This window comes from Leptodactylus fuscus, chromosome 6, assembly GCF_031893055.1.
Source record: "Leptodactylus fuscus isolate aLepFus1 chromosome 6, aLepFus1.hap2, whole genome shotgun sequence".
Lineage (NCBI taxonomy): Eukaryota > Metazoa > Chordata > Amphibia > Anura > Leptodactylidae > Leptodactylus > Leptodactylus fuscus.
Genome location: NC_134270.1, coordinates 36511058 through 36536274, shown reverse-complemented (window position 1 = coordinate 36536274; position 25217 = coordinate 36511058). Strand labels below are relative to the sequence as shown.

Genomic DNA, 25217 nt, shown 5'->3' with positions numbered 1-25217 from the left:
ATCAAACTGAAATGGCTGTTGCAAACACCAAAATATTTAGAACTAAAAATGATTAAGATTAATAGGGGTGCCCAAACTTTTTCATAGGACTGTAGTGATACTCAGTATTAGTACATTGTGAGAGACATGACATAACATACAACTATTATAATGGCAAGAAGGAGTGTACTGGGACACTACAAATTCCTATTAGTAACTTTGCTGTATCTGTCGCTGCCCATGGTGGGAATGGCAGTGAGTACTGAGACAAAAATTACATATTCATTCAGAATCGGTGTCTTTTCACCCATCCAGCCTTTGTTTGAGGGTAAACCATTGACAGATACCCTTTAAACAGCAGGTGATCCCCCTGAAACTGTGACTGTTACCAATGTAACTATAAGCCTTAATGGAGTTTTCCGGTCAGATAAAACTGATGGGCAATCCACGAAATAGGCCATCAATAATAGATGCGAGAGGTCAATATCTGGCACCTACCGATCAGCTAACTGAAGGGGCCTCCAGTGCTCTCACTTGCCAAACACTATCACCGTCCGTAGCTGTGAGTGGTATTAGTGTTCACACAGGCAGATTTTGAAGCAAGTCCACAAACCCCCCCAAAAAATGAATCCCAGCTCTCCCATTCAATTCAATGGACATCCAGATCTTTCAGGTGGAGGAAAAAAGTAGAAGTGTCACAACCATGATGATCAGGACGATTCCACCTTGCAGAAACCACAACAAAAAATCTGTCACATGGCCATTATGGATCGCATGGATTTCAATGGATATATTTACATGGGGCTATCTATGTCACGTATCCACAGAAAGAGTGAAGGTCAGTTTTTCTGACAGCCATTAAAAACAGGTTGTCAAAAAAATTCACATATTCATTGAATTCAATATGTTGTCAAAACAGCCATGTGACTAGTGTCGAGCCGATCTTGAGATTTCAGGATTGTTTTTAAAATCCGATTTTCGATCATTTTCCAGCCGATCTCGATGGTGAAATTTGCTCGATCGGCAATTGGGATCCGATCTTTCCCGATCCCAATCGCTCAACCCTATTCATGGTATATACATGAATAGGGTTGAGCCGATCTTGAGATAACCTCTGACCTCGATCCTGCCGGAAAAGAACGGGATCAGAATTCCGATCGCGATCGTGAAATTTACTCGATCGCTGATCGGAATCCGATCTTTTACGATCCCGATCGCTCAACCCTACATGTGACAGATTATTTTCTGCGGTCATGTGAATAGTGTGCATCTGATAATTTTGTGCACACATCTCTCAAGTTGCAGAAATAACATAACTCCCTGTTCTATGCTGTTCCCATAACTCCCATTCACTTGGATTTGGCTGTCAGCGGCACTGGGTGAGCCGGGATGGGGGCTGCCATGTTTAGTGCTAGAGACAGGAGTAGATCCCGGAGGTGAGGTCCATATCCATCAGACATTTATGGCATATATATCCAATCCATACATGCCTGTTGTGGTACAACCCCAGTTATTTGAAATGTATATTAATAAAACGTACAATTATGGTTTTTGTGATGGCAGATTTCAGTGTCAGTCTCGGGCTCCTGGAAATCCGTGTTTCATTACAATACGGCAGAGATATCGCTCCCTCCTTCCATGTCGGTGATATGATGAAGTGGCTGGCTTATGTCATTGGTTAAACCAGACCCCATCTCTGACTCCGCACTAACTATAAGAACTTTTTAAGTCCATGGACAACCCCTTTAAAGGGAACCTGTCCCATTATTCATGCACTATGATATACAGCACGTATCCAATGTGGCGACCAGGTTTGTCTACGTTACAAGTACCCAGTATTGTATGTTCACTGCAGGCATGGCACGCTACCAAGTCTGACACTCACGTGTGTTATTTTGGTACATGTTAAAAATATCCCATAGTCCTCGGCTCAGCCCCATCACACTTCCCATAGCGAGGATTCCAGGATATGGGAAAAGTGCAGCTGTTTGCCGAGTAAGTAGCAGCTGCGTGACACAAGACACAGGCAGGACAGAGGAGTGGCCGACCAAGAAAGTAAACCTGCAAGGCTCGCTCTACCCCGGGACTGTGGATTTAGGAGCCAAGTCTATTGGATATATATCAAGAAGAGAAAGAGGAGACATACTTAAGGTAAGTGAAGGGGTCTAAGAGACCTGCCCTGCAGAGAGACAGACAACGTTTCTCACTCCAGCTGTGACTAGAGTAAGCCTCCTATGAAGCTGCGGACAGGGCGTGAGGTCTGGAGGGATGAACTTTGTCTACAGAGCTGAGGTTGTCTTATTCCATCAAGGAGAACTTATTTGTAAATCTTTGGACATACATAGTTATAGAAATAAGTCATTCAGTAGGAGAGATCCCCAATTGACGCTCATTCTGAGGGTCTTTCGGGCTGTCTAATAGGACGGTAAGCCTGAGCAGAGAGAGTGCTGGCAAGGAGGGATAAAGGAGTGTGAGTGCCATACTAACAGGGGTCTATAAATAATTCTGGACTTGTAAAACACGTCATTCTATGAGGACACTGCTGTCCGCACTAGATCCTGCGATCCTGAAGGTATGGCCTCGTGTTCTGCACATTTACCTTGTTATTTCATGATATTCATATATTGGTTTGTTTCCTCATATATACAGCGTAGATGTCAGAGATTATGGCTTCAGTCACACACACGGGTTACTGTCCATGATCCATAAAAAGAGAAGTGCATGCAATATGTAATCATGGATAGGAGGCACACAGATCTGTTTTCATGGACCTGACTTACCCATTGTAAGCCCACCCATTGTAAACGCATCCAAGAATCGTTCCATTTCTGTGAATGTCACCGATGTCTAGACATAAGAATGGGACTTTTTTGTAAGTCAAAAGTTTCTACAAAAATTGTGGTTTTGGGGTGTTTTTTGGGTTCAGTTTGATATTTTCTATTATGTTTTAAGAATCGATAATGAGAGGTATATATTCATGATCGGACATGTTCAGTGATGTTGCTGGAAACCAGTTGGACCTTTTCTCTGCGACACACACACACACACACATATATATCTCAAATAATAGATAAAGCGATTGATGTATGGCTACTAGAGATGAGTGAGTAGTATTTGATCCAATGCCTCACTCCCATAGGAATGCGTGTAAGCGGCCAAACACCAACGGGTTAAGCGCAGTGAATATTTTATGCGCTTAACCCCTTGGTGTTCAGCTGCTTACACGCAGTAGGACCGCCCACTGGACTTCTAAGCTCAGAATGAACAGAGCATTAGGAATAAAGTTATGCTGAATCTTTTCCAACATAACTATATATCAATCTGCTCAGCCCCTCCTGCTCTATAACATGCCACCTGCAGATTAGTTGCATTTTTAATGTTGCAGGTTTCCTTTAAATGTATCATTATACTGTATGTTAACATCAGTTCAGACTGAGCAATTCCAATGTTACAAACACATTAAAGCTTTCTTAACCATCAAAGCTTCCACTATTCCCCACAGAGGCAGCCTTGAAGTCCTACAGTATAATGTATCCCTTCTTTCATGTCTACGGATCACTTACTGTTTAGCAGCTGGTGTGTCCTTGTATCGCACCCTCCACCCCTGCACCCGAGCTGCTAATGTGCATTAGTGCTGTCACCTCTATGGAAATACAATACTAATACAAGCAAGGGTGGTGGATATTGTACACATCTATTAGCATTGTATAAGGCAAGAAACAGTGGCCTACTATAGGATGAATGTCATTAATGTATAGTATGGTAATCCATTATGGGGCATGTGATGATTGCATTGAGATTTTCCCCATTGGGTCAATAGGAGAAAGAAATCTGCAAGGGTGCATTCACACTACGGATACGCTGACTGATTCTGAACGTGAAAACACGTTCAGAATCAGCGCGTATAAAGTAGATCCCATTAATTTCAATGGGAGCCGGCATACGAGCGCTCCCCATTGAAATGAATGGGCTGCTTTTTTCTCTACGAGCGCTCCCATTGAAGTGAATGGGAAGCGCTCGCGTGTACAGCTCAGACGGAGCTGAGCGACAGGCCCCTTCACACGGCGAGCCGTACACACGAGCGCTTCCCATTCACTTCAATGGGAGCGCTCATAGAAAAAAAACAGCTCATTCATTTCAATGGGGAGCGCTCGTATGCCGGCTCCCATTGAAATGAATGGAATCTGCTTTATACGCGCTGATTCTGAACGTGTTTTCACATTCAGAATCAGTCAGCGTATCCGTAGTGTGAATGCACCCTTAGTGTTACGGCTTTTGCAGTGGATTAACTGCGCACCTGTGGACCACTGTTGTTGTAGCGCTGGTCAATAGAGTTTGATGTAGTAGTGTTGGCTTTGGTGAAGTTGCTGGAAATACCAGGACTGGATGACACTGGATAATATTGAGCTGCAGTGGCTGCACTTATGGTAGCGGAGCTGTGGGACTGCAGCCATGAACTAGAGCTCTGATGTGGTCCCAGCCGTGGTCATCGTGAAGTAGCAGAGTTGTAGGGACTGGGACCACTTGGTATAGCATAGCTTAGGCCATTTGGGTTAGTGAAGCCACTTTGTATAGCAGAGTTGGTTTCCCTTGGTGTAGCAGAGCTGAAACCACTTGATGTAGCACAGCTGAGCCCCTAGGATAGGACCACAAGTGTCCAAGTGTACTTGCTCCAAAGGTGGGGTAGAATTTGGCCACTGGTGTAGCAGTGTTGGGTGCTGATGTAGCAGAGTTGGGCTATGATGTAGCAGAGTTGGGCTATGATGTAGCAGAGTTGGGCTATGATGTGGCAGTGTTGGGCTCTGATGTAGCAGAGTTGGGATATGATATAGAAGATTTGGGCTATGATGTAGCAGACTTGGGCTCTGGTGTAGTAGAGATAGTCACTGGTGCAGAAAAGTTTGATGTGGGACAAAACCTTTACGTTCGAGCATTGCCCCACCGTCTGGCCTGGGTCGGTGATATCACTAGTGAGCTGCCATGGAAGGAGATATGGCGGCGGGGTGTGGTGCTGGATATAGATATCAGCTTTTAGAGAAATGTCACATAAACATCAAATTCCACATTTTTTGGCAAATCTGCTGTTTACTTTGTACTCTTAGAAAACTTCTGCATCACATTTGTTTTGTGTGAAGCTATCCCTATACTTATCACACGTAATAACCTACGTTGTACTGCTCTACAGGCCATTTTCGGTTAATATGGGGTACGTTCCATATAATTGTCATAACCTATTGCAGGTAGGTATTTGTCATACTACCCGTATACTGTAGCTGTAAATGATATTCCTGACACATTTCACTCACATTTATTATATTAGACTTTGCTCCAAGTTGAGATAGATCCTTGATATAATCAATGATATTCTGTAACAGCCCTTCCAGTTATAATCTATAATGTAATCTATTGCAATCTGTTGTCAGCCACCCCAGGCTGCGGATTGGATAACTGTTGACTCCCCGTCTCTATGGATCTCGTTGGTGTGAGACCGGATTTCCTATCTGATCATTCTGTCTGCCCTGTATTGAGTCCTACTTACATTTTAATATTGTTAAGGGACATAAATCGGTGAAAATCAGATGAATCATTCATTATAAGAAGGTTTAGCCGTCGGCTAATAGAACAAATGTAGGAAAGCATTGCGGGATCGGATCCTTAATGATTTATGAAGTCGTTGGCAGCGTTGTCTTATGTCCTACATTCTCTCATACAGTAGCGATGGTCTACCACCTGCTTTAGCTGCTCTCTGGAAGTTCTAGAGTATTTATAGGGTTAAACAGCGCAGGCGTCTTCAAGGTTCTGATGTCCTTCAGCATGTGTCATGGAGTAATCCTCAAGTTTGTTCTATTGCTCCAGCATTATCTGTGGCACCCCCTCCTTCTCTGCTTGTCATGGAAGGGCTGAAGGCCTAGATCCTCCTTGTAGCCGCCGGCTGTGTGACTCCGAGATCGGCCTCTCTGGTCTGCGAGTCCTCACCACTGTCACTATTTATAGCAGGACTGCTAGGAAATGAGAGCTTGGCTCTCCACGACAGGGAAGGCTGAGATAGAATACGTACAAATGGACATATTGTCTCTGATATAAGCTGAATACATTGTTATATGGCTGGAGAAGGGCCATACCGTCACCCTGGGGCTGCCAGGCCTTGATCACATTTTACTGTACACAACAACACTGCAAATCACATCTTACTGGTCTGCCAGATGTCTCGAGGATGTTCTTGTAGACACTTGGCAAAATGGAAGTTGTTTTTTTCCCCTTTGGATTGTATACAAATTACCTTTAGTCCGTAACAGTATGACATTGTTTATTTCTTTGTGGATAAGAGCTAATTTGCATACTTTTCCCATGAAGCATTGCATGTAAGTAAATTTCCATATATCAGCTGGATGTCTTCAGTAAGAACCAGGAGTATTTCTACATGAACACGTCATCCTTCTAGGTTGTTTTACAAAGACTTGTGCACTTTTTCCGATGGTTTTACGTGACACACCTCAATGAATGTTGTCACTCTATAAATAAGTAAATTCAAGATGATTTGGGTTATCTGGTTTCTAAAATTGATGGCTTATCCTTAGTTCGGCCCCAGTGCAAATTGTAGTATTGCATCAGTACTGTGATCTGCGAGGGTCATCCATCTTAGAAACTGGAAACCCTTTTAAAAGGGCTCTATCAGCAAAATCATGCTGATAGAGCCCCACACAGGGTCGGACTGGCCCGCCGGAGTACCGGGGAATCCCACGGTAGGCCCCAGCCTGGACTGACAGTGCTCATTTCGTCAGTGCAGAAGCACTGGTCAGGGGCCCGATCGGGATGTCAGGGGCTGGTTCAGGCCCCTGTCCAATGCATTTGCATTGATAAACTGAGCACTGCTAGTGGCAGGGGCCCGATCGGTAAGCTCGGGGCCCCAGGCTGCCAGCAGCGCTGTAATTACTAAAGATGCCCGGCTGCCAGTTTCCCAGGGCCCCGACACTTACACAGAGGGGCCTCCTGCCGATGCTATACTTTCCCTATTAATATAAGGAAAGTATACATCGGACTCCGGAGCACACCAGGGGCTGCAGCTGTCCCTGCAATCTTTAGAAGCGATCTCTCTGCAGCCCAGACTTCCTTCCCCTCCCCCTCCCAGCAGTGAGTCATCGCTTACATCGCCCGTGTGGGGACAGAGGAGTCTGCTGCTGCAATGATCCACAAATGTGAGTATATTTTTTCCTTTTTTTTTAGTAAAATGTAATGTTTAATATGTATATGTGTACATTTGTTTAACCATTAAGTCCTATCATGGTGTCTATCATCCACCACTATCACACACATATCATTATGATAGACACCATGATAGTACTTAAGGGTTAAAGCATGTGTCTTGTATACTGTGTGAGGACTGTATGTTTGTATACAGGTATGTGTGTGTATATACAGTATGCTATAATAATGTGTGAGTGTATGTATATATGTGAGTATATATAGTATATATGGTATATGAATGTACATAAATGTGTATATGCTAATTATATATATATATATATATATATATATATATATATATATATATATGTGTGAGTGTGTGAGTATATATGAATGTATATGTATGAGTGTGTAGTGTTGCAGTATAGGTATAATGGAAGCAGAAAGTCCTCAGAGCAAACCTCTGTGGAGTTTCTGAAAAAAGCGCTGCAGGAAAAACTGATGTGTTGCCGCCGGGGGTTTTCCCGCAGCACTTTTTGGCTGTGGGACGCTGTGTTAGGTCTTATCCTTTTAGTGTGATGTACAGTATATTGAGATGTTACAGAGGACCTTTCACCTCCTGGGGCACATGCGGTTTTATATACCGCTAGAAAGCCGACAGTGCGCTGAATTCAGTGCAGCTTTCCTGTTCTGTGCCCCCAGTAAAGAGCTATCGGTGCCGGTACCGTAGCTCTTCACTGTCAGAAGGGCATTTCTGACAGTCAGTCAGGAACGTTCTTCTTCCCAGCAGCACCTATTGCACTGTACTGTGAGATCGGAAGCGTTCCTCACCGCTCAGCGTCATCACTAGGCGGTAAGCAAAGCCCCCTCACACAGTACAGCGCAATAGACACTACTGTGAGGAAGGGTGTTACTGATTGACTGACATAAACGCCTTTCTAACAGTGTATTAATCCACATGTGCCCCAAATGGTGAAAGGTCCTCTTTAACCCCTTAGCGACCCTTGACGTAACTGTACGTCATGGGTCGCATGGGGATGTATAGAGTGAGCTCACACGCTGAGCTCGCTCCATACACGGCAGATGCCGGCTGTATAATACAGCCAGGACCTGCCAATAACAGCAGCGGTCGGTGCCCGAGCCGATCGCTGCTGTTAACCCTTTACACACTGCGGTCAAACGCGACCGCAGCGTGTAAACAACGCAGGCGGCATGGGCGCCGCCATGTTTCCCCGATCGCCGCCCTCCTGAACGTCACATGAGGGCGGTGATCGGTTGCTATGACAGCCGGAAGCCTATTGAAGGCTTCCAGGCTTGTCTCTGCACTAGATCTATTAGACGATGCCAGAGGCATCGTCTAATAGAAGTGCTGGGATTCTGCTATTCACTGCAGTACTGTAGTATTGCAGTGAATAGTATGAGCGATCAGACCCCCTAGGTTTCAAGGTACCTAAGGGGTCTGATCATAAATGTAACAGAAGAAAAAAAAAAGTTTTTAAAAGTATTAAAAAAATAAAAAAAATATAAAAGTTTAAATCACCCCCCTTTCCCTAGATTAGCTATAAAAGTAATTAAAGAACATTAAACATAAACATATTAGGTATCCCCGCGCTCCAAAATGCCCGAACTATTAGAATATTAAAACATTTATCCCGTACTGCGAACGGCGTAGCGGCAAAAAAAATAAAAACAGCCAAAAAGCGTTTTTTTCAACACTTTGCCTCCTATAAAAAATTGAATAAAAAGTGATCAAACCATCAGATCTTTCCCCAAATGGTATCAATAGAAACGTCATCTTGTCCCGCATAAAAAGACACCACAACCAGCTCCATACATGGAAATATGAAAAAGTTACAGGTGTTAGAACATGATGACACAAATTTTTTTTTCTATTTTGCAAAGTTTATCATTTTTTTAAAAGTATCAAAACATTTCAAATACTATATAAATTTGGTATCACCGCGTTCATACTGACACGTAGAACACAGGTAACATGTCATTTGTACCAAACAGTGAACGCTGTAAAAATTAAACCCATAAGAAAATGGCGCAAATGCATTTTTTCTCCAATTGCACCTCATTCTGAATTTTTTTCCAGCTTCCCAGTACATTGCACAGCATATTGAATGATGCCATTACAAAGTACAATTTGTCCCGCAAACAATAAGCCATCATGTGACTCTGTGAACTGAAAAATGAAAAAGTTATGGCTCTTGAAATGTGAGGAGGGAAAAACGAAAATGCGAAACCAAAAAATGGCCTGGTCCTTAAGGGGTTAAAGATTAGGCGCAGACGTGAGATGCAGAGTTTTTCATTGAGCTTTTGTCCCCAGCGTCCCGTTATCCTCCTGCCTGTGTCTGTTTGGTCTCATGGCCTCATTTCTGGAAATTCTGTATCTGATTGGTTTCAGTGGTCCCATGAGGTGCAGGACTCCCAGCATGGAGGCGCCGGCACAAGACTAAATGGACACTGGCGGCGGACAATGGAGCAATGGGGACAGGTGAAGGCGCTTTTTATTTATTTTTTTATTTTACACCTTCCATCAGGCACATGGGTTGATCCAATTCCTGGACAAATCTTTAAAGGATTTATCCATCTTTATAATGTTGATGGTCTGTCCTTAGGATAGGCCATCAGTATTACATCTGTGATGATACAACATCCAGGACCTCTGCAGATCAGCTCTTCCAGGACATCCTGGCTACAGGTAATGGTAACATTTCTAGGAGCTGCGCTGTTCACTTTCCATACAGAGTGTAGCAGTAGGTTTAGGTAGTCAGTTGTTGCACATTGTATGGCAGGTGAGCTGCATGGCTCCCGAGATGGTATTACCTTTAGCTGCCCTGTCTCGGCATCACTGGTCTGCAGGGTCCTGGTGGTGGGCCCCTAGAAACAATTCCACTGGTGGGCCCTAGACACCCCAGTCCGACCCTGGCCCCACATATGCGTGAATAGCCTTTAAAAAGGCTATTCAGGCACCGTAAAAATGTTATTAAACTACCCCCCCCCCCCGTTTTAAAATAAAACCCTAAAACAGAATGTGATCTACTTACCAAACGTGCATGGTGGGCGGGCATTCAGGGTCTGCCGTCTTCTTCATCCACGTCTCATATTCCTACGATGTCCTCGGGTCCCATCCTCCTCCGGCGCTCGCGAACTGACATTGCTTTGAAAAAATGGCCTGGGCGCATGTGCAGTAGCATGCTGCTTCTACTACGGCTACTGCGCATGCGCCCAGGCCATTTTTTTTAAGCAATGTCAGTTCGTGAGCGCCCGAGGAAGACGAGACCCGAGGACAACGGAGGAAGAGGAGGCGTGGATGAAGAAGACGGCGCACCCTGAATGCCCGCTCCCCGTGCACGATGCGTAAGTAGATCACATTGTTTTTTAGGGTATTATTTTAAAACTTGGGGTAGTTTAATATAACATTTACGGTGCCTGAATAGCCTTTTTAAAGGCTATTCACGCATATGTGGGGCTCTAGCAGCATGATTTTGCTGATAGAGCCCCTTTAATCTAAGCCCATGCACATACTAGACCACTGTACTAGTACTAGTTCGCTTGACAGCTATTCCACATGACACATGCACCCTGCCAGTCTCCTCTGGTGGCCTCCCCGAGAACCAAAGGATTGAGTAATTGAAATCCAACAGTTTGACCCTTATCTCCTATGACATGCTTATTCCCACATGTTCGCTCAACCGAGCTGAGCATGCATGTGTCAGGAGTCAGAAGGAATAGCTGTTGACTGAACAAGCACTTGACTGACAGCTATTGAAGGTATATGGTCATTGTTGGAATATATGGGGACAGCTGAACTGACCATCAATGTCTGCTGTGGGGAAAAACAAGGACTGGGCGTAGAAGTTTAACATGAACAATCCTCCACCTTCAGTGTGCAGGGCCAGAAGTGTCTGGCAGCAGCTTATCTCCCTCTACCTGTTGCAATAAGCAGAAATACTTGGCCTCTAGATTTTTCCAGGGATAGCAACCTGAACAAAGACAGTTCCAACCCATACAAATATATTTTATTAATATTACATTGTGGATCCTGTATAAAGCATTGTTGACCTTCTATTACAATGCAGGGTGTGTCTGATAAGACTGTGATGTGGTGACCCTTTAATGGGGAGGCCCCTGGGCAACTGCCAGCTTTACCCTCCCTACAAGCTTGTCTTGACTTGTACAATACATTGTCGGTTGGATTTACAGTATAAAATTGCTGGGTAAACAAGTATGACATCCAATTACGATAACCCTCGCAGCCATTAATAAGACGTTCGCGGAGAAGGTGACAGCTTCTATTTCTGCTGAGGTGTAACTGCAGGTGAGCAGAGAAGCCTGCAAGTGCAAATGTGGCTGTAATAACACGCCGGGAACATTTCCTAAACTTGCAAAGTGACTGTTATGTTATTTTTAGGTTTTTTTTTTATATTGATGAAAGCCAATTATTAATCCCCCCTCCTCAGCACCAGCCTAGAAATGAATAAGTAGAGAAGACACTTCATCCAGTAGTCAGCCATCAGTTTATTCACATTTATAGAGTAATCCCCTGAAGGGGAGAATAAAGCAGGTTACTAATGGCATGCCCAGATAGGTGTGTGGTAAATTTCAGGACCCAGGGAGCAGGTCGGGGAAGGCGAAACAAAAAAAACCATACTCACCTGTCTCCAATGCCGTGTTGTCCACCAGTTATACAGTCCAGCGTCTGCTGTGGAGCAACCGCTGGACTCCTGTGTCACACGTCACCATATGTAAGTGATGTCGCTGGGTCCTTTCCTGTAGTCACTGGTTGTAGTGGTCAGTGCACCGGACCGGACAGGCAGTGGAGTATGGTTTTGTTTCCCCTTCTTGCTAGGGTTGTTTAGATAGCCTTTTTTTTTTTTATATATTAGGCTAAGGAAGGTGAAAACATTTTGAAAACCTCTACTCACCTATTCCCGATGTTTCCCAGCGCGGACCGTCCTGCTGCAGTATCACTGGTCAGCTTCTTCCCATTGTTAGCAGGGCTGAATGGCTGCTGTCATATTCAATGAGTTTACATGCTTACAGAGATGGCAACCATCTGCTTGTTTTTCCTTCCATTTACTGACAAACATGAGATCTGGCAGCAGTGTTAGTAATATGCTACAACCGAGCAGACAGAATTCATGTATATTAGTGAATATGTCACTGCCTTGTGCTGCTCACTTTAAGTCTACAACATGTGGAGGGTCTTCGTAGCCAAAATATAGGAGCACACCCAGCTATTGAGATTGTAGATAGACATTATCATTATTAGTGCTAGCAGCCATAGCATATATTGTGGTTGCATACGCTGGTTTCAGAAAATATCAGACTGATAAAGAATTTAGGGTTCAAGTCACTACTGCATAGTAAGGGTGTCTCTTTCTTTTGAAGGAGACTCACTATTTTCAAGTAAGGGTGTCTTTCTTTTGGAAGAGACTCACTATTGCCTAGTATGAGTGTCTCTTTATTTTGGAGGAGACTCACTATTGCCTAGTGAGGGTGTCTCTTTTGGAAGAGACTCACTACTGCATAGTATGGGTGTCTTTCTTTTAGAGGAGACTCACTATTGCCTAGTATGGGTGTCTCTTTCTTTTGGAGGAGACCCCCTATTGCCTAGTATGGGAGTCTCTTTTTTTTTAAGGAGACTCACTATTGCCAAGTAAGGGTGTCTCTCTTCTGGAGGAGATGATGGTTTATCAAAAATCCCTTATTCTTTAATGAGTGCAGCATAGGCTACCTATAGGTGGCATTAGAGACACTTTTCCATCATCCGGAGGAGAGCTAATTTGCATACACTTTCCCATGATTTCCACAGCCTATCTGTACCCCTATACCAGCTGGATCTTTTTAGTTCTCACGAGCTACTCTTGTATGTTACATAATGGACATCCGGTGGAGAAAACCACATATTTAATATTGTAACCACTATTTTTAGGGCAAGTTGGATTCATGGAGAGGGCTCTCTCCCTAACTGAAACCATTTTATGTTTGATCATGGCTCCTGCGACCATCAGACATCCACTAAAACAAAAGGCATCCCTTGATGTCAGTAAGCTGCTTGTAAAGGCCCTAACAGTGAGAACACCCAACTCCTTTACAATGGGTTGCAGTCAGGAGGGCCACATTCAGAGAATTTTAACGGCTACAATGTTTCATAGAGAGATACAAGGTGTACCGTGTCCATCACATAGACCCCTGTATACAGGGAGAGGAAATTGGCAGCTAACATTAACTTTACGCTATTACAGAGAGATGCCTGCCTCATGATTTATGGGGGGACAGGACCTGTCATTAGGATCCTGCATTGTTTTTCAACACTTCTCAGGTACCAAGTATGTGGAAAGAGGAAATGCAGGCACATGTAGTATAATTATATATACCAGTGTATATATATATATATATATATCTGTATCATAAAAATACCAGCCAAGTAAATACATGAAGGTAATACTTGTGACTTTTCTATATGTTCTCACTACTAGTATTTGTTCCTTTACATATTAAAATTCTCTGAACTCCACAAATGCCTCCGGCATCAGGAGGATTAAATGCGTCCGCTCATTCCCGCTGCTCTATTTATGCGATTTCCATATTTCCACCCTAGTTACATTAGGTTTTGTTTCCATGAATTTTGCACACGGAAAATAAACTTGAATATTTCCTGCTCTTTTACGGGGATGATAAAATTTCTTTGATCTGAATTGCTTATCAAGCGTATTTAGTAAAAGCTACTTGGGAAGGGTCCAAGAAAAGAGTTTAGCAAAAAGCAGAGCAAGGGGATTTTTCCTAACTAGTAATTAACATGCACATAGCTGATAGACGAGCTTTTAATAGCACGGCAGCCGGTCCTCCTCCATACACACATATGCATATGGCTGGGCTGAGAGATGATTCCTAGGCCGAGCTGATATGTAATATATGTATATACAGTATATATATTTCTATATCAAGAGATATGTAGAAAGTTAATAAAAATTTTATATATACATATATATTTATTTATCTATTATCTTTATCTTATCTTCTTACCTTACTATCTTATCTTACTAATCTTATCTTATCTTCTTATCTTATCTTCTTTCTTATTTATACTAATATTTATTTATTTAGTTTGGATGTTTGTTCCTCGATCACGCAAAAATGGCTGAACGGATTTAGATGAAATTTGGCACATATATAGTTTGTAACCTCAAATTAAAATATAGGCTACTTTTTATCCCGGTAAATGACATAGCCTCACGACTGTTATGAATTTATGTTCACATACTATATTACACTGCTTGCAGCAGCTTATCTCAGGTTCTGATAAAGCCAGGTCTGTTATCTCTCTATGTAAACACTCAGCTAACACTCAGTCCATTCTGTACATGCATCTGAATATTATCTGATCTGCTCCAGGCAGGGCTGACACACTGGATGGAAAAACATCTTTAATCCAAATTGGCAGTTTGCCAATTTTAGCATGCTTGGAAAAAGAAAATCTAATTTGCCCCAAAATTCTAAAACAACAAAAGCTATGAAGGTCATCGACGCCAACAACACATTCATTATATGGTGTCCCAGTGAGCTGCTGAGGTGCCGGAACAATCACAGGCACGGTGCAAGGAACAAGTTCAGGGGCAGGCTATCTTGAGAGCTGCTGAAATGCTGAAGCAGGCGGCTCATCGATGCCAACAACACGCTCATTATATAGCGTCCCAGCAAGCTTTGGAGATGCCAGAACAATCACAGGCATGACGCAAGGAACGAGTTCAGCAGCAGGACACCTTGAGAGCTGTCAAAACGCTGGTACGGGCAAACCATCGAAGGCAGCAATTTGCTGAATATAGGTGGATCATCGATGCCAACAACCCGCATACGAAGTCACAGGCAGCGGCAATTTTTATCATATTTTTATATTCTTTATTTTATGTCATATAGCTGGCCTCTGCAGTCAAAAACTTGTTTTAACCCTTTAAAAGCAGTAATGCCACTTATTTGCTATCCTGTGTCAGATTTATGGTCTCCTGACTGCTGGGGTCCCCAATAATGAGAGCCCTAAAGATTCCCTGAACGTTCCATGTCAATAGGGTGGTTGTGCACATACGTGGCCACAACTCCATTCAATTCTGTGGGGATACTGGGACAACAATCTCCGGCAGCACCATAGCAGTGGCCACATATGAGCACCACCCCTCCATTCACATGAAGCAGGTGAGTTTTTGGGGCCCCATTCTCCTGATGGTTAGGAGGTAAGTGTCAATAGTGACACAACCCCTTTTAAGTAGTTGTCTAGTTTGGGTAATGCCTGTTTGTTAGTAGGCTGTCACCTAGCTAGTGAAGGAATCTGTTCTCAAGTGCTAAATCTCCCTGCAGCGCCTTCACAGGGAAAGTGAAACATTACACGTGCTTATTAAATTCTCTTCAGTTGTTGATCCTATGACTTCAAGCGATAATATATCAGCATCAGTGTCAGATCTAGATTAGTAGAGGGCTCTGGGCATACAGGATATCTGATATATAATAATGAACCAGTGCTGTAACTATAGGGGATGTGCTTGCAGTCAGGTCCTATAGCCCTGCAGGCTTTACTATGGGGCCCTTCTGCACTGCATGTCTTTCTGGAGTCAAGTATACAAGGTAGGAGCACTGCAGGGATTTACCAGGTAAGTTATTGTTTTTTTGGGAGGGTTTTATATAATTTTCCCCACTTGGCTAATTTTGTCCAATCTCTGACAAGTGACAACCACTTTACATTCAGTATGACAAAGGAAATTTTTAACATAAGCTGTTTGCCATACTGTAGGGGTGGTGGAGGCCCCTAAATAGTGGAGGCCCCTAGACAACTGCCTCCTTTGCTCAAGTTATGAATGTCTAAATATTACACATTAGTTTAATTATTTTAGAATTTGTTAAGTACAACCCACCCCGCACCCCTGACCACTGATGGTGGCCACTGCATCCAGACACTGAATGAATACACAGATAGCCATGCTTACGTAGGACCCTCCATTCACTCCTATGGGAGTCACAGAAATGTAATAGTGAGTCCTGTGCTGTGCACAACAGACAAATACCCACAATGACATCCACACGGAGGATCTTCTCATCTTCAATCTTCCCCTTGGTCATATCATCTGTTAGCACTTGTGCTGCAATGAAAGACAGTGATGGATAAGTAACAGCAGGTATCATGGATCTGTTAGCAACTTCTAGTCTGTCTTCTATGTCATTACTATGTACAGACTAGTCCATAGTTCTAAAGAAGTAGTTTTATATATATGTAAGTAATGATCTTAGAAGCATACACCATTTACACCTATAGCACATGCTATATACCAGTACGCTATGTTCATACCTGCACCGCTTCATCAATTCTTCTGGGCTGTTGGAGAATGAGAAGAACAGAAATATGGACAAAAACTGAACCATTCTGGGGCCACATGGTGGCTCATTGGTTAGCACTACAGCCTTGCAGCACTGGAGTCCTGGTGTTCAAATCCCACCAAGGGCAAAAATACCATCTGCAAGGAGTTTGTATGTTCTCCCCGTGTTTGCATGGATTTCCATCCCATATTCCAAAGACATAATGATAGGGAAAAATGTACATTGTGAGCTCTATGTGGGGCTCACAATCTACATTTAAAAAAAAACCAAACTGATCCATTCTATGGTGTACCTGTCCCTGACAGAATCCATGGTGGGCTCTCCAAGACACTGCATGCAGCTTCTGCTTAGTTTGCCTCAATCTGTATAGATATGTATGCAGTTGGCTCCCCCTAGTGATGGCTGTGTGCAAGCAGAATAATATAAACTTATCAAGCTATTCACTTTCATAAGGCTATAGTAAATTTAGGAAATTTCCTAATGATTTCTGCAAGTCTGTTTTAGGCTAAAGCCCCATGTTGCAGAAATGCCGCAGAGAGCCAGATAGTGGGATCGGTGCTATATTTCTGGGTTGTTCTCATTGGTGTTTATACGATTCTTTAAGGCAGACACATCACATAGCGGCTGACCAGTTGCCATGTAGCAAATGCCTACAGCCACAACACACCCCAGCCATGGTGGCCACTGCCCTGATGTTGCGGGTAATACCTATGTCATGTGTCCATTGGTCTAAATGGGGTGAATGACTTTACATACGGCTACGACTATGTAATAAGGGTAAATTCACACATCAGATTTGCTGCAGAGATTTCTGTTATTCACTAGAAGGGAGGTTTGCAGAACTCAATGTGAATGTGGATTTTAAGTAAAAGAAATTTCTGCATCAAGTCAGTGTGTGAACCTACCTTATATGATATACTGTAATCTGTTCTACCTTCCATTGATATTAGAGAAGGCTAAGGCTAGGTTCACACAAGGAATTATGGAGCGGAATTTGAGTTGGTCTTCAACTTCATATTCCAAATACTGGTTGTGTGGCTCCTGTGGAGGACTGGCAAAGCAATGCCCTCTAATAAGTCTCAGACACAATGGACTCATACCGTGGGTTCTGCAGTTGAATCAGCCATGGAATCCACAGGAAAATTAAACTGGACGCTTCCTTTTTAAGGATCCAGAAAAAATAGAAGACTCCATTACTCTTTCCATTGAAAACAATAGGAGGCAAATTCTGGCTGGAATGTTTTGAAGTGTTATCTACTGCAAAATCATCTCCAAATTCCTCCAGGCGAACTGTTCATAAATAGTTAGGTCATCCATTATTGTATGATCAGCAAAACAAGCAGAGCATTGGGAACAAGGCTTCACCCACCCAAAGACAATATACTGTACATGCCTACCATGTGGGTGTGAAGAACAAACATAAAGTACTACGTCTACAAACAAGAGCAAGCGACATAATAAGGTGTGTATGTAGGAAATCCATGCAGCCTGCCATGTGTCCTACTGTCCAGAAAGCCATGCAGCACCTCCCTGACCATTAGTAAAAATGTGATTTGACCCCTAAACCGGGGGCATAGCTTGGAAATGTGGGCGACAGGGGTCTGTGCCCAAGGTGCTGAATACCAGATGGGGCTGCAACAAACCTCTTTGCCTTAGTCTGAGTATTTAAAGGGGGTCTATCAGATTTTCAGGTTTTGAGATAAAGATATGCTGGTAATCGTTTTTAAAAAGACCCCTGCATTTTTGTTAATTACTGTTGAAATTGATATGCAAATCAGTCCTTCCGTGCACGGTGGGTGTTCCATGCACCCCCAGCGTCATACCTTATGGATGCCCACCGCTCTTACTTGTGCAGCCAAACTCCTCCTCCTTGTTATTCACCTCCTCCACCATCTGTCTTCCCGGCGGTTTGTATTAAAATCTTGTGCGTGCACAGTAGCGCTCCCTCCAGAGCATGACTGCACACGCTCCAGTGCCATTTTCCATTAGACAACATTGCAAGTGTAATGCGCATGCGCAGTACGTTCGCAATCTTCTCAGGGGAACTGAGGAAAATGGAAAATATTGTTGTCTAAAGGAAAATGGCACTGGAGAGTGCACAGTAGCAACCTGGGGAGGACATGAAATAATGGGGGCAATCTGGGGAGTGGGGAAGCTTGAAACTGTGGGGGCAACCTGGAGGAGGGACATGAAACTGTGGGGGCAACCTGGAGGGGGACATAAAAATGTGGGGAAAAACCTTGATGGAGACATGAAAATGTGGGGGCAACTGGAGGGGGACCTAATAATATAATGTCTCAGAGATCATGGGGAGGTGAGACAGGTTAATGTCTGAGTCGCTATGTGGTGGGAACAGGTTATAGTGTGATGTATGCAGGGGCATTTGACTGCATGATGGGCCACAGAGGGGCATTATATTGTATGGGGCCACTAGGGAGGCATACTATTTTGTGAGAGTCAGTACAGTGAGTTATATCATGCGAGGACCATTGAGGGGACATTATTGTGGAAGTCAGGTATTTCTAAATTGTGGTGATGGGGGGGCTCACTTTGCACAGGGTCTACCATTGTGGGGTAAAATGGGCCTGCACTTTTCAAGTTCTAAACTTTCTGCCCCATTGTTACTTGTTATGCCCCTTCTGTCACACTCCTGCCCAAACAGTATCCGGTCCTGCATCAACATCACTGCCTGAATTATATACTGGTGACTGCCCAACCCAATTCCTTGCCCTGATCCTCCAGTCACCCACAAAACAGCGCAGGGGTCTGGAGAGTTGGTGACCCCAGTCCAAACATAGAGAATGTCCATTAACTCTTCAGAGTCCAGGGAAGGGACATGCATGAAAGATATTAATATATACAGGGCAAGGGCAGCAAGTCGAATCTCAGCGGGACGTACAAATGGGGCTGGGAAAACAAATGACGGGGCTCGGCCTGGATTTTTCTATCTGCTTTATAGACACAAGTCTCAGATAGGAAGGCGGGTTTCAGATATCAAAGCAGAATCTCTATCGCAGCCGTTTGATATAGTAGTGAATATTTATAAAACTGGCATCACACCTACTGTACCAGCTGCCATCAGATTGCAAAAATGCATGTTTCCTGCACCCAGCGCACATAAACATACCCATATGTTCCTAGAAGAGGGAAAATACACTGACAAAAATGGCATATTCTAACAATACCACATGATAATAAGTCATTTGCATCTCATGAGATATTTATATGGAAACCAGACCACACAATCCAGCCTACTGCGTACAGTATATTATTATCAGTCTATGTATCGAGGTGACAAATGCTATCACTTCAGTATTAGACGCTAAGCCCGGCACATTTCGTAGGAGTATATCAGACTCTCAATACTGAAGTGGATGTGCTATGGCTGAGATGCGTTGCCATATTGTCAAATTGTACCTGGAACTGTAGCTCACTGCCTTTTACTTTGATGGGACTACAGAGAGCTGCAATACCATATCCAGCCACTATACAACATATGGCGCTGTTCTGGGCCCCACTCCCAAATCCGCAGCAAATTCCTACACAGGGGACAGCGTGCTGGCTGGAACACTGCTGCCCCTGTATTTGTTCCATGGGTGGGAACCATGAGCTATACCCCACCGGCCTGATACTGAGGGTCTATGCTAAGAATAAGCCTATTAGACAATCCCTTTAATCCTCATACATTAAGCCATGTCCTTCTCATACTGTACTTTTATGTATCTCTGTGTTTGAAAAAAATATTATGGCATAATCCAATAGTCTAAAGGTTATTATAGGGGAGAATATGGTGCGTGATAACTCACGAGTGCTTACAAGCCCATGCTATGGCCAAGTGAATGAGTCCATATATCTGTGTGCATTAGGCCTTCGGCTACTGTTATAGTATAATATACTACAAACACATTGAAGACTAGTGATAACTAATATGGAGACATATATAATATGAATATCTATATACGGTGTATATGGTTGAGTTGTTTTATGTAAACTATAAAGGAGCCTCATTACATCTCTGGCACCGCTGATCTCTATATAGATGGATGTGACATGCCTGAATAGAAGGGGTGTTTAAAGCGGAGAATTATTATTATTTTACGAATATATTCGCCCATGATTGTCATGGTGATTAAACCTGTTGTGGGGCTGAAAGCCTGTACTTAGCTGAATCCCGGTGGGATCTGAGAGAGACAGCCATGGTGACGTGGCGTGTTTACAAGGAGCACCGTGTGTAAAGGTAAGAAGACCTGCTTGGGGAGAGACAACTACTGGGGAAGTGCAAGGCAGGCATCTATATTTGGAGAGATTTGGTCTCAGGGATCTGTCTACAAGGATAAGTCTGAAACGCAGATATTGTGCATGGATTCCTCATAGTGTGGTTGTATCTATGCAAATGTAATGATAAGCGCTGTGCACACTATATAGACTCCATCATCATACATACATACATTAAACATCTGCATCATACTGGAAATGTAATGCCGGGTTCACACAGGGGTTTTTTGGACTGGATTTTGAGGCAGAGGCCACTTCAGAATCCTGTCCAAAAATTAGCTGCGACTATCGCGGCATTCCGCTCTGGATTAGGCGCAAATGAATGGGCCTAGTCGGGAGGGATTGTCGTGCCGTGCACATCCGCGGCTGAATCAGCTACGGAATACACCTGAAGAAAGGGCATGTCGCTTCTTTTTTCCACAAGCGGTTTGAACCCATTGAATTCAATAGGAGGCGGTTTTTTGAGCCGGATTCTGAGGCAGATTCCGCGTCAAAATCCGGGCCAAAAAACCCTGTATGAAACCAGCATAAGAGATTTTACTAAAAGGAATTTTCTAGGCTTTTGATATAGATGACCTAACATTAGGACACCCAGCACCCTCACTGATCAGCTGTTTCAGGCACAACTGGCACCAGAATTATACAGCGGGCAATGCAGGAAGCAGAAAGTATATAGATTTAGGTGTCAGCCTGATACCCATCTCATATTGATGACCTATTCTAAGGATAGTTCCTTTACTAAGGACAGGACCATAAATATCAAAAACCCCTTTAGGCTAAGGCCTCGTGTTGAGGAAACGCAGCTTTTTTTGTTGCAGATTTTGCTGCAGTTTTTGAGCCAAAGTCAGGAGTGGATTGAGCAGAAGGTAGAAGTATAAGAACTTCCTATATACTGCCCGTTCCTTTTATAGCCATTCTTGAGTTTGGCTCAAAAAAAACGCAGCAAAATCTGCAACAAAAAAAGCTGAATTTCCGCAATGTGGGGCCTCAGTTTTATAAGATGTAATAAATTACAGATAAATTGAGAAATGATTTCAGAAAATATATCAAGCATGTCATAAGCAGCTCATACAGTTCATGATAAGATGTTCCATAGACAGCTTAGGGCTCATTCACATCTGCACCCAGTCTCCGTTCTGCAGGTTTCCTTTTCCTGCACAAAACAGAGGCAAGAGACGGAAACCTGCAGGACTCTTTCAAACCCGTTCATTTGAATGGGTTTGAAAGATGTCCGGCCGTGAGCGGCGGTGAGCGTTTTATGCTCTCCGCCGTGAAACCAGTTTTTTTAAACGCTCACCACCGCTCACGGCCGGACCCGATCTGACAGGTTTCCGTCTTGTGCATGCAGAAGACGGAAACCACAGAACAGACTGCCGAACGCTAGTGTGAACCTAGCGTAACAGTCATTAAGACAAGGCCTATACACAGAACGTGTGCCCAATTATGACAGCCCTCTGTTATTCCTCCTGGAAGTTTCTACATATTGAATATTGACTACTGAGTATTACTAGTTGTGGTGGGAATCCTCTGCACAGTCAGAAACAGCCACTGGTTAATGGATTTATGCAGTTCCATGAGGAATAACGGAGGATTGAAATGAGACAGAAGCAAAATTCTGCAACACTTATATTACAAGGAATATACATAGTGCCAAAAGCAGGCCTGTCAGGAATGTGGCAGGTCCTCTTTACGGCACTAGAGACCGCAATGTGGCAATGAAAACTTTTTTGTATATTGTTGAAAAATTCTGGACAATAGCAGTCATGGGCAATGAAAGGGGTGAAATAATGATAGCGGAGCTCCGAGGCTTTCGGAATATCCACCTAATAGCAGGCAAAATACAGAGTTTTTACTACAATTTTCATTGCAGCAATCATCTCATTGACTTCACATACAAAACAAACAGGATCACAATAACAGATAACACCTCTACAATCAGAGAACAGAAACAGGTTGGAAAAAGTGATTTCACTATCTGGTTTCAAGAAATAAATTGTAAAAATCTGGTGATACATTCCTTTAAATCCTATTATTAGAGTCACAGAAGGGCGGATCAAAATTTACTAACCAGATATTTTAGTAAATTCCTGAAATTGTGGTTTCTCATTTCTTATAATTAGAGATGGGGAAACATCACGATATTTGTTTACATTGTTGCACCTCTCTTGGGTATCCGTTTATTATACTCTACAGTCTAAAGAGACCCCAGCGTATGATAGTGGCTCGTGAGTGGCAAACCCCATAAATTTCAGATTCATCTAAACCAGAAATTTTTTAAAAAATTTGTAATGAAACCAGCTTGTTATGAACCAGTTCCCTACTTTTGACTTTTCGTTGTGCTGTTCCTCTTCTATTCTTCCTAGAAATGTATGAATGAATTGACAGCTGGGTGTTACCCACTGGGGCTGGGGAGGGGGTGTCCCTGCACAGTGTAACACTGTCCAATCATTTCAGACTTTGTAGAGACTGATTGACAAGAGGAACAGTAAAATCTTCTTGTTGATATGTAGGAGGAACAACAGAGGAACGGCATAAGTAATGATGAAGAATTGTTAGTTCATGGAGAATACAAGTATTTACTGAAATAGACACATCGGGAGAGATGACAATAATAGATGTGATTGACCCATATCTAATGATGGATAAATAGGGATCTGCAAATCCCAAATCATAGCGACAATTCTCCTACCACCACCGAGCACATTTATTTGGCTGTGTTATGACTGCGCAGGGAAACTTTCTCCAGCCAGGGAGGTCTCTTGTAGCCTGGAATGTATAAGAGCCATGATGTGCTGGTTATAATGTGCAGGGAAGGGGGTGGAGGAGGAAGAGCTCCTTGTGTTACAGAACACATCTCTTTATGAAAGGGCACAATCCAAGCACCTTACTAGGAGCCTTGTTCTCAGTCACAAGGATAAAGCAGAGTCACACAACACACCACCCCTCCCATTGCTGGTCCATAAGGAAGAATCTCCCTCCCTTTAGGATGTGCTATTAAGCAGCACAGCAGCCTGCATCCATCCTTATCAGCAGTGGTAGACTCACAGCCTGGCAGCAACATACAGACTGCTCTGACAGCACAGACCAGAGAATATCCCACCTGCTGATCCCACCATCAGGGAACATCTCTGCTACAAGGTAACAATAAGGCAATGCTGTTCTCTGGATATCTATATGCTGTGTGCTTCATAATAGCAGCCTGTCCACCAAAGCAAGAGTGTAGAGTGGGAGGCTTACAACCTGTACAGGCAAGTAAGAATAGGGCATGAATGAATGAATGATGAATGAATGGATGGTGGTGTCACTAGAAGACCCTGTGCAATGTTATCTAGACATAAAACATAGTTTATATTACACTGTATGTAGCAATGCAATACCAGAGACTGTTACATTGTATTTTTCAGTGGATAACAAGAGACTGTTACATTGTATTTTTCAGTGACAAACCAGAAACTGTTACATTGTAGTCTTTAGTAAAGGACCAAAGACTGTTACATTGTATTTTTCAGTGGATAACCCGAGACTGTTACATTGTAGTCTTTAGTAAAAGACCAGAAACTGTTCCATTTTGTATGCTAAGCATACAGAGATCCAATATTTCTGGCTAGTAGCGTGATATCTGCGAAGGCTTTCCTAGTCCTTGCTCTTTCTCCATTGTCCCTCCCTTTGTCCATCTTCTGCTTGCCCATTCCCACAGGTGTCTGCTCTATGATATTATGGAGATTTCATGATTTTGTTAGATAAAGAGGTTTATCTCTGGTAATCTTTTCATCTGTGCTTGTTAGAGGGGGAGTGGTGGGGGGTGGGGGTGTTTATGCCAGCGCCTTGTGCCCACCTTCCCCCCTTCCTAGTTAATTCCCAGAAATCTCTTTCTTCTCCTTCAAGATGTTGCTGTTTTCTGTATTTACAACACAAAATGCAATAAAGTGTCAATAAAGCAAAGATACAATGAGATAGATGGAATAGAAGGAAGTGTTTATTATATTTACTAATATTGATTATTGGATTATCATTACTGTTATTTTTACTATGATGTTACTAGTAGTTTGGGAATGGATTGAGTTTATTTAGCTTGTAAGTAACTGGGGCAAAATGGCAGCTGAGACGCTCCAAAGAAAGCTGTGCACAGTAAATCAACTTGGTGTGACGCAATATTATTGTGTGCAGGAGATTTACTGGAACGGCATATCACAATACAATAACCCATCACATAGACCCTAGTCAGACTGATTTATTACAGAACAATGTAGTAAACAAGATAGAATCCTTACCATGTTATAAACAATGTACTTTATATGTCATAGGCAGCAATGAGTCATACAATAGATCATATGTATCAGTCTCATAGAGAGGGCGCAGTAGTCAGACTTCTTATAGGATTATTAGGTATAGAAAATGATAAA

The 25217-nt window shown here is 43.0% G+C and overlaps 1 protein-coding gene across 3 annotated transcripts in view; it reads left to right on the top strand.

The window, feature by feature from the left end:
- The first annotated feature begins 1902 nt into the window (after nt 1-1902).
- LOC142210528 (FXYD domain-containing ion transport regulator 6-like) overlaps nt 1903-25217 on the top strand; it is a 56272-nt gene continuing 32957 nt past the window's right edge. The window contains exon 1 of one of the 3 annotated variants that reach the window (XM_075279746.1): nt 1903-2130. The gene's annotated coding sequence lies outside the window, so the exon portion shown is untranslated. Of the gene's footprint in view, nt 2131-2516; nt 2552-23670; nt 23953-25217 lie in introns of those variants that run through there. The other 2 variants (XM_075279747.1, XM_075279745.1) reach the window with 2 other exon arrangements.